This window comes from Condylura cristata, unplaced genomic scaffold (genome assembly GCF_000260355.1).
Source record: "Condylura cristata isolate star-nosed mole 26May11 unplaced genomic scaffold, ConCri1.0 scaffold00026, whole genome shotgun sequence".
NCBI lineage: Eukaryota > Metazoa > Chordata > Mammalia > Eulipotyphla > Talpidae > Condylura > Condylura cristata.
Genome location: NW_004567127.1, coordinates 7,626,427 through 7,636,698, shown reverse-complemented (window position 1 = coordinate 7,636,698; position 10,272 = coordinate 7,626,427). Strand labels below are relative to the sequence as shown.

At 44.3% G+C, this 10,272-nt stretch overlaps 1 protein-coding gene across 1 annotated transcript in view; it reads left to right on the top strand.

Annotated features, from left to right (window-relative positions):
- Positions 1-5,589, top strand: part of RAP1A (RAP1A, member of RAS oncogene family) — a 22,734-nt gene extending 17,145 nt beyond the window's left edge. The window contains exon 7 of the mRNA XM_012730178.1: positions 1,635-5,589. The gene's annotated coding sequence lies outside the window, so the exon portion shown is untranslated. The remainder of the gene's footprint in view (positions 1-1,634) is intronic.
- The last annotated feature ends 4,683 nt before the right edge of the window (positions 5,590-10,272 follow it).

Below are 10,272 nucleotides of genomic sequence, written 5' to 3'. Positions count from 1 at the left end.
GCCATGTGGGTCACCTCCCTGGGCGGGGATCGAACTCATGCGGAAGCGGCTTTAGATTCTCAGTGCTGTGCTTTAACCTGCTGCGCCACCAGGGAAGGCCTGTACCCCCTTTTTTAATGAGGATAGAGAGAGAATGAACAGGGAGTGAAGGACATGGAGGTTGCCACTAGTTTGAGAGTTAAGTTTTCTGGCCAAATGGTTGTTCTAAGCTTTAGTGAAACCTTGGCTTTAATGAAATCTTGACTCAATAACTCAGCCTACTGGAAGTGAGTGTGCTTAAATGGCTAGTGTTTGATTTTGTGTAGCTAAGGATGCAAAGGAAGGGAAATTGTCCTGTTCTGGATTACACTGTTTGACTCTTATAGTGCCTGACTCAGGGGTACCATTACCTTAGCAGACCCTTCTTTAACTGTCAGTTCTCAAGAATGGCCTTCTATCTTATGTTTAAAGGAAGAGGTGCCATCTCCTGGCCTATTGTGAAAATTCATTTGTGTACACTTAAGTTAGTGATTGTGAGTCTTGCCTTAGAAATCTTGGCCTAGATCTGAAACAAGACTTTCATCTTGGTTGCATAAAATATGAGATAAAATATAATTCAGCTTGTTTTAATCAGTTACCTAAGATTTATGGATGTTTGATGATACCAAGTAATAGGTCCGTTAGCAATCAGAATACTGCAGTTTTTGATTGTGATGAAGGCTTGAAGTGCTATTTTGATCCCTTTTTAATAGCACTGAGATACAGGTAGCTTTATTTATTTTTACTTTTTTTTATACAGGTAGCTTTAAATAGCATCATGGATGCTTCTTAAGCAAGAGTAGATGCACCTTGAGGGCAACTCTGTGGCCTGTGCTTATCGGCAAAGTTGTGTTGAAATATGCTAATCTCTGCTAGGAGAGAAATCCATCTTCAGTTAATTCTTCCTTTACCTAGTTCTTTTCTGTTTAACAATACAACTAATTTTGATTCTCTAAATTTTTTGTCTAAACCTATATTAGAAGTATAATCATAAAGTGGTGAATAATCAATTTCCCATGGCAGGTTTATGCAGGCAAATGTCATTTGCTTAATGAAAAAGGAACATTAACAAAATAAGATCAGCATGGGACAGAAATGAAATAGTCACTGTTTTCTTCCAGCCAGGACCATTAGCTACAATATAAAACTATTTTTGTAAACATTTTCTTTTTAAGATTTATTTATTTATGCATATAAAACTAGAGTATAGGCCAGAGGTGTGGGAGGTAAAAGGATTCACCAGAGAAAAAGTGGGGAACAAAACAGGCAGGCTGAAATACACTGCAGAGGGGAGCAGTGGTCGAGACAGGAGAGGGCTGCTGTGCCATGTGGGTCACCTCCCTGGGCGGGGATCGAATTCAGGGCTCAGTGGCTGAGATAGTTTCATAGTATTGAGACTTAACCCCTTGAGCCATCAGGAAGGCCCTGTAAATATATTTAAAAGGAGCTTAAGACAGCTGTTTTATAGCTATCATTTGATTTCTGGTAACAATTCTCAAGTCATTGTTTTTTCCCTATTATTAGATATCTGCTTACTTATTTTAATTTTGCTACCATCTTCTGATATCAAGAGATTAACCATGTTTGTATGCGTCTGTATGTATTCAATATTCTAGATTACAGGAATGAAGAACTGTTGCCTAATTGGAAAGTGCCAGCATTCCAGACTTCAAAAACTAAATCTGAAGAGGCTTCTCCTGTTTTATATATTATGTGAAGAATTTAAATCTTATATTGGTTTGCACAAGTTCCCTGGAGAAAAAAAATTGCTCTGTGTATATCTCTCGGAAAATAAGACAATAGTATTTCTCCTTTGCAATAGCAGTTATAACAGATGTGAAAATAAATATACTTGACTCTAATATGATTATACAAAAGAGCATGGATGCATTTCAAATGTTAGATATTGCTATATAATCAGATGATTTCATATTGACCTTTTTATCATGATTCCTCCCTGTCAAGCACTAAAAAGTTGAACCATTATACTTTATATCTGTAATAATAGACATTATGAAATTTCCCCTCAAACTCATTGCAGCAGATAACTTTTTTGAGTCATTGACTTCATTTTATATTTAAAAAATTATGAAATATCATTCTGTCATGATATTCTAATTAAAATTGTTTGTGCATAATGCTTTGGAAAAATGGGTCTTTTATAGGAAAAAACTGGGATAACTGATTTCTATGGCTTTCAAAGCTAAAATATATAATATACTAAACCAACTCTAATATTGCTTCTTGTGTTTTACTGTCAGATTAAAATTACAGCTTTTATGGATGATTAAATTTTAGTACATTTTCATTTGGTTTGTGTGTTTTCTTATTGTTTATAGACCTTATAGGCCTTTATTTTATAATGATCACAGCATTTAGATGCAGAAGTAACTCCTTTCTGACTGGTACTGCAGAACTCTTGGCTGTAAACCCTGTAAGTAGTGATTTCTCATAAGAACAGACTTTCCACTTTCTGTTCTAGATATATTTATTCCTACTACAGTAAAACCCATCAGACTACATAGAATAGTTTTGTATATTCTCTTTATCTAAAAGATTGTATCTTATTGAATAAAATAGTCCACTGTGTATTATTTTTATATGTAAAAAGATAAGTTTAATACTGTATCAGGGTTTAACTTTTACTATTTCAAATCTTCTACAGCTTGTAATTTCATCAAGGGGATCCTTTGTCATTGTTAATTTGTTGGGTATAAATCCACCAATGAAATGTTATGTAATGTTTTTCAAATTTGCTTTATAATAAGTTGAATTTGAGAGGAATGAGTGAAAGTGAAAAGACATATAAAGGAGGTGTCAGTTGCTCTTGCTTGACTCTATATGACAGAATAGTAATAGTAGGGAAAACTGCGACCTGAAAATTTTAGCTGGCTGACTAGTGGTGCTTTCTCTGACTCTTTTTTTCCATTTTTACAAATGATGGGGCTTACATAGGACATGGACCTAGGGTGATATTACTTACATATTTGCCATACAGGTAGAGCAAAACAGCTTTTTGCTGGTTATGTGCTAGAGAATAAAAGAAATAAGCTTAGGAAAACCTGTGCCTTGTCCCTGGATTTTAAGGAGACCAGTCCTAGAAAGTCTAAATCATTGCTCAGGGATCTAGATAACTGTCTCATTGCAACTAGGCGTGAAGTGTAGTGTTCATGCCTCGCTGAGACTTTCCAGGAGTGCGGTCAGCCCATCAGTTACTAAATTAAAAATTAGACTTTAAATGTAAATTGATCAACCTGAGGAAAAAGCTAAAATATTGTTAATATTTGGAAATTGTATTCTTCTGTGTTTCTAATAAACATAGTTGTCTGATACTTTCTGCTGATCCAGCTATACATATATCTGGGATTGAGGGGCCAAAAATCTAATAAATGCAATAATTTTTTTAAAAAATGAAGCATTAGTGCCAGTCTGTGCAGGTCAGGGCATCATATTTTAAAGGTCCTCTAAAGTCATTCTGCTTTAAAATGCACCTTTTAAACATTTCTTTTAAAATTATAGACATCTTACAAATGAGTAAAGCTTTATAAATGTTATCTGTTACATAGATTATGTAGTTATTTGCCAGACTAAGTAGAAATCACTAAGAGTAGCTTCAAGGTACCTTCTGCTTGACTAGTTAGCATAAAACCCTACGTCCCCTTACATTAAAACATGGTAGAAAAGAATGCCAAGTACTAGATTTCTTTGTCACCTCGTATACATCCACTTGGGATAAAGGTGTTGATAGAATGTGAGGCAAAATGTCTCCCTGTGGTATGCAGGGGTATGCGGAGCAGGCCCAGGTAAAATCTGAGGTAATAGTGGTATCTTCAGGAAATCTGTTGCTGAACAAGATGGAAAAGGTATCCTGTTAGGAAGTAAGAAAAGTGTGCATTTATATTGGCTCTCTGTGAACTCCCTAATCTTGGGTCCAGAGGGGAAGGTTCCTGAGAATGAGATATATTTTTATAACGAGAAGTAAAACGTCCTCAAAAATAATGCATGAATCTCATAAGTATCTGGGTACTCACATCAAATTAGCATTTGTGGCTATTTAAAAAGCAATGGCTCTGGATATATGAGTAATATATAATTTAAAGAAGGCTTCATATCACAGTTGACAGTTTTCTTTTTTCCCTTAAAACACAAATAACTTAAATGGTTTAGTACTTGCGAACAATCTAGTTGTAGAAATTTAACTAACAATAAATATTGACTGCATCCTAATTTTACTGTCCACTAGGGGGAGCTTCAGTATCAGTTAGTTATGGAGCACTAAAATATTCAAACCATCTATTTTATAAACACTACATACTTTCACAGAGAGGTATAAAGGCCTTCCTTCAAGAAGTTGCAGTCTAATTGGGTGGGGAAGTTACATAAGAAAGTTATCAAAGCTATGAATTTTACTGTAATTTATTGAATGTGGCCGGAGTTAGTTGTTTGGAGACTGTTTGCAGAAATATGGATGTTAATATTTTGCTCTCTCCCCCCTACACCTTGGAACTAATCATTTACTACCTTGATCTGCTATCATAACTGGCCACCTTTTACTGTTGAATAAGACAGTGTACTGTTTAGAGTGTACTTGGTGGGGGTGGGGGGTAAGTTAAACCTTGGGAAGATACTGTTCTTTTTTTTAATTACCAATTTTATTAAAATAAGTTACTTAGTCTATGGCTATTCTCCACATTCTGCATTGTGTGGACTGCCTGATTTAAAGTAATTTGCCTGTAAGTACACATACTTGTCCATTTGTGTGTCTGATTTTTGTTTTTCAGACTGAAGTACATAAAAGAGAAAGATCACCTTAATAATTTTCCTTTGTGAGCACTTACAGTAGAAACTTAGAAGACCTAAAATACTCCTAAGTTTTATGTATATATACAAGTGTGTGTGTGTGTGTGTGTGTGCACTGGAACGAAAGTGTAAAGAAGTTGTCAAGAATTGGAGGAAAATAATTTGTAAGATAACCTTTTTTTTTATTTGGGTTGTACTTACTTAAGGTGCTACTTAACGTGTGTTAAAACAGTCCCTCTTGACAGCTCCTGATTTAAAAGGGAAAACTGTCTGGGTTCTTCACCAGCATTTGGAAAGAACCCATCTTGCAGTGAAAGAAATGAATATGAACTTTGAATAGTCTAACCACCCACCATTTGGCATTTCTGTTCCCCAAAAATGTAAAAAATGCAACTAATTCTTGAAAATACAGACATTGCATTGATCATGGGGTGTTGTTTTTTTTTCCCCCTTACTACAGTTTCTTTGGTTTGTTGAATGTGCAGTCCATCTTAATGCCATGTCTTGCTTCAATATTCTTGTTGAGAATAGCTGGGGACTTTGAACTGGCTGCCTAGTTCTCTTCTGGAAAGGCAACATGGATCCTGTTTTGCAGGTGATAACAAGCTTTGAAAGGGCATTGGGGCTGCGAGTTATTTGCTCTTACAAGCAGTGCCTGTCTCTGGATCCACCGTGTGACAGACATTTCCTGCTAATTGCTTCTCTTAAGAAGCATGAGCTTGACTGTTCCTCTTAAGGAAAAACTTAATAAACCTTCCCGTTTGAAGCAGTGATGTGACTCTTATTTTGAATTTATTGTTTTCAATACATTTTTTATACGTTTAACTGTAGTTTCATGATCTTTATGGGGCCCATCGCCAGATACTGTGCTTCTGCGTGCTGGTCTGTGCGTCAGGGACATGGCGATGACTAGCTGACACCAGAGTCTCGGAGTTTTTAGCAAGTGACAAGAGGGGTGTGTGTGTGTGTGTGATGTGAGAAAGACAGTGCGGTAACAAGTTGGAGGCGCTTCTGCTAGGAAACCGAGTCTAGAGATTTCAGTTGCATTTGGAGAGAGAAGTCGTTTTTTTGCTTTTTAAGAAGTTGTAGCTGCTGCCGTCCTCCCCACTACTTGTGCACAAGCGACTGTGTGTGCTGCCTTGTTGGTGGCTCAGACTTTGGGACACAATGTCTGGAGTGTAGCCAGGAGTGGGACTGGAAGCAGGGAAGGCGCTGAACACCCAACTCTGAACTTCCTTCCTGGCTGCCCTGCCCCGACCCTCTGTAATCACAATGGGACCTTGAGAGCCTGGCAGACTCCATGTCCCCAGTAGGGTGGAGACCCCTGGCAAAGCAGGGGTCCCTAGGCAAAAACTCCTCAGGTAGGTTATTCCTAGGGCCAGACGATGGGCCCAGAAGGACAAAGATGAGCCAGTGGAACGCAAGCAAGCAAAAAGGGAGAAATGTGGAGGCCAGGCAAAAGTCATATCATCCAGGGTGAAAAGAAGGATCCACTGGGCATGAGCGGTGAAGAAGGAAGTGACACAGAATAGCTAAAGGGCCTGAGCTCTAGGCAGCTCTGAAGGCCTAGGGTGAGTGGACACACGGACTCCCCAGACAACCTGATTAGAATAGCTGGCCTGGGAAACCCCATCAGCAGGCCAGGGAGGGAGGGGACTGCACCCAGCGTGGAGAGGGGTTAGGGTCAGTATTTGCTAGGTGGGGGGGACTAACTGAAGCTCCTTTCTCTCGGGGGCAGGCTGGAGAGTGGACAGTGGACTGGCAAGCAGCAGAGCCCTGGACTGCTGGACTTACTAAGACAAGGGCGTGACAGCTCTGTGCACTGGGCTGGAATAGAAGAGTGAGTACCCTGCTGTGGAGGCACTCACAGCCCGGGTGGGGGGTGGGGTGGACTGCATACCCGAGAGTGACCCACTGAGCCCAGTGGGGGAGGGCTTCATTGAGGAGCTGCTCTTTAAACTGCAGAGGGAAAGATGAGTGGGCCAGTCTGAGGCGCAGGGAAACGGGAGTCCTCAGAAAGACTAACTAGGTGCGTTAAAAAAAAAAAAAAAGCCTGGCGCAATTGTAGCCCCTCTCCCCGGAGGGGATGTTGGGGGGCGTGCTTGGAAATGGGGCCTAGCAGGTCCCCTGGAGTCTACCAAGGTAGGGCTCTGGACTGCCAGAGAGGGGGCAGAGTGCTGGGGAGGTCACAGGATCCCAGAGAAGCCTACCTTCATTGGGCTCCCTGCCGCTTGATGCCAAGAAGGAGCCAGGCTCCGGCCTCCAGCTTTCACCCAGGACTGGGAGAGCAGAAGGCTGAGGTCTGGGTGGGGCGGGGGGGGGGGTCTGGAGGGGGAGACAAAAAAATAGGTTGATTCTTAATGCGGGCGAATAAGAGAGGTTCAGCATAGGTAACTGGACTCCATTCCCTCTAGCTAGCTGGGGGGAACCAGTACCAGAGTGGAGAGAACAGAAAGTGGCAAGGAGAACAGCTCAGATCTGGGCATGATGGGGAGAGGAAGGGTGCAGAGCGTGCAGGAGGGGGTTTCTGGTGCTTGCTGAGACCTGGTAGAAAGTAGCTGTTTGGCCCCTGCTGGGGCCTGAAAAGAGGCAGAAGGCCAAGTGCCAAGTCATGTGGCTCTGTCAGCTAATAGGTGACCCACATGCTGTGTTCAGGGACAGGCACCCCAAGACAGGCCCCCTCCTTTGCTGCGCCTCGGAGGGCTCCAGTGGGGACAAGAAAGTGGACTTTCAGGGACATTGGCAAGACAACATCATGGGGACTCATTGGGGGTGGTCGAGGGCCACAGTCTTCCCTCCATGAAAAGTGTAAGTTGACGCTTGACGAATAGCAGCTCATCTGGCTAATGTGTTTACAATGGGTGGAAGTGGGTCATAGGGTCACACCGACTGCCTTCTCTGCCCCCTACTGCAGTCCTGTGGGGTAATAAGGACCAACACACATTATTTAACAGAAGAGACCAAGGCTCAGAGAAAGCTTTTTCGTTTAATCGCGTGCGCGCACGTGTGTTTGCGTGTGCATGTGTGTGTGTGGCCATGGGTCCCCTGCTCCGCGCAGGAACTGGAGGCAGGTGGCGAGCGTCCTGGGTCCAGCGTGCCCTTTGGTCCAGCGTGTCCTGAAGCTTCACAGCAGCCCTGTACCTCCATCGCACAGGCAACTGGATAGACTCGGGCGCTCGAGCAAGATGCTCCAGTTTTCACAGCAGAAGTGGGTCTCATATCCTATTTGTCTCCAGATACAGTGCTCTCACCATGGCTTTCTGGATGTAGGAAATGTTGGGGTGACACAGGTGCCCCTTCCACACCAGGGCATTAGGGAGCAGTGGCAACATGGCTGAACCGGGTCTCTTCCTCAGGACAAATTTCATTCAGAACGCAATGTGAAGGAGGGTAAGAGGAAGTCCTTGAGAGAGGAGTCCCCTGTGCTTTCTGTGAAAGGGGTTCCAGGTGTGAGGGGCTGGAAAGGGGAGAGAGGAATACTGGGAGCCCAGCCTGGAAGCCGGGCGGGGACTCCTCCCACCTAGTCTGGAGAGACAGGGAGGGATGCATTTATAACGCCACAGGCTGGTCCAGACCCAACAGGGCCCTGATGGGTTGGCCACAGTCGTTCCTGCCTGGCTCTCTGGCTCAGTTTGTAGAGCCTGCAGCTCGGGACCCCAAGCTTGTGGCTTTGTCCCCCCTGTTCAGAAAGCACAGGGGTGAGAGTGCAACTCACGCAGGTGCTGTGCACAGGAGGCAGAGGTTGCCATGATGTGGCCGCAAGCTAAGGGTGTCAGTGGCCACCCGAGGCTGAGAGAGGCAAAGGACAAGTTGCCTAAAACTCTGGAGGGAGTGTGACGCTGCTGACCTCCAGGAAGTGTAGATGTGGCGTTTGTGTTGACGTGTTACAGTGGCCCTATGCAATGAGCTGAGGAGGCCAGGTGGTCAGTAATCGTCTGTGAAGTGGATACAGGAGCTCCATGCAAATACTATGTCCGCTTACCTGTGGACACAATCACGCTCACTTATGTACCAACATCAACTGAGGGCTTGATGCATCTGGCCCAAGTTCGCAGTCATGTACTCTAACTGGGAGGCCTAGGTCTATCACCATCCTCCGCTTTCTTTGCAGCAAACCTACGTTTTTTTCAGCAATTGGGGGTGGGGGGAGGAGGTTGCAGGGGAGGGAAGGAAGCTGGCTGGGAATCTAAGTATTTGCATTTTTTTTAAGTTCCTCAGGTGACTCTAAGGTAGCCAGGTTTTTCATAGATGCTAGTGGACCCTTGGGAACCTCAAGGGTTTAGAGTGTGAATGGCTTCAGAGTTTGCAAAATACAGTTGACCCTTGAATAATGTGAGGGATATTGCACTCACACCCCCACTCCCACAGGACACTGGCCACAGGGTCACAAGGACATAGGTAGGGCCCCCAAGCAGATGCCCTGGCCAACTGGGGGACAGGGACATACCTGCCAGAGAACTGGCCAGGTGTGAGGCCCAAGTTAGGGATGGAGTGAAGGAACTCCTGGCTGATCTGCATGCCCTAATTAACATAAAATGAGCCTGGGGGAGGAATTAAGCTGTCAGTTTCAGTCTGCCGCCTTCTACCTCTCCTTTCAGGCAGGCTTCCCACCCTTACACTTCCTTGCATTGCTTAGGCCCCCAGTGTTGTCATTTACCTCTAGCCTGGCCTCAGTTAAGTACAGTCACCAGCGCCACCTCAGCAGGAGTCCAGAGGGAATCAGCAAACTCACGGGGTAAATGGATTGGCCATAATCAATCGTTCCTCAGCAAAGCACGACACACTGGATGGGGTGTCACATCTATCCTGTCGAGACCACCCACTGGACAGGCAGTGCTCCGTTTATTAGCCATGGAGCCTGGAAAATGCAGAGAAGAGGGCCCGCTCCCTGGCTTCGGAGCAGCTGTGGACAGCAGGGCGTGTGAAGCCGCAAGCCTGAGTCAGCGAGCCCGAACCGCTTCAGTCCCAGCCCCGCTGCCAAGACCCTGGGCAAGGTCTTAACTTCTTGAGTCTTCCTGTGTCAAAACAGGGGTAACAGCAGCACTGCCAGAGCTTGGGGCGAGGAAACCCACAGAGGTGATGCTGCCTGCTCCCTGGGTTGTCTTGGCAGCAAGTGTCACCTGAAGGTTCTGTTCTGGCCCAAGTTGAAATGGGTTTTCATTCCCTGGAATTTCTTCTGGCTAATAGATGGCTGAAGAGTCGGTCTTTTTTTCCTGCCCACCCTCTCCTGAGGGCAGGACCTGGGTCCTCTTCTGGGCGCTGTCCCTGGCTCCTGTTGGCCTGGTGCTGGGATGTGTTCATAAAGGTTTGTTCAGTCCTTGGGGCAGGGAACCTGGAACCTCCCCTTTTACTAGGGACCAACCTCTTACACACCCACGAAATAGTCACAGATGAGTGGTCCAGACTGAGGGCCAGCATTCACGACCACTCATTCCCGACTCAGGACTGGTGGCC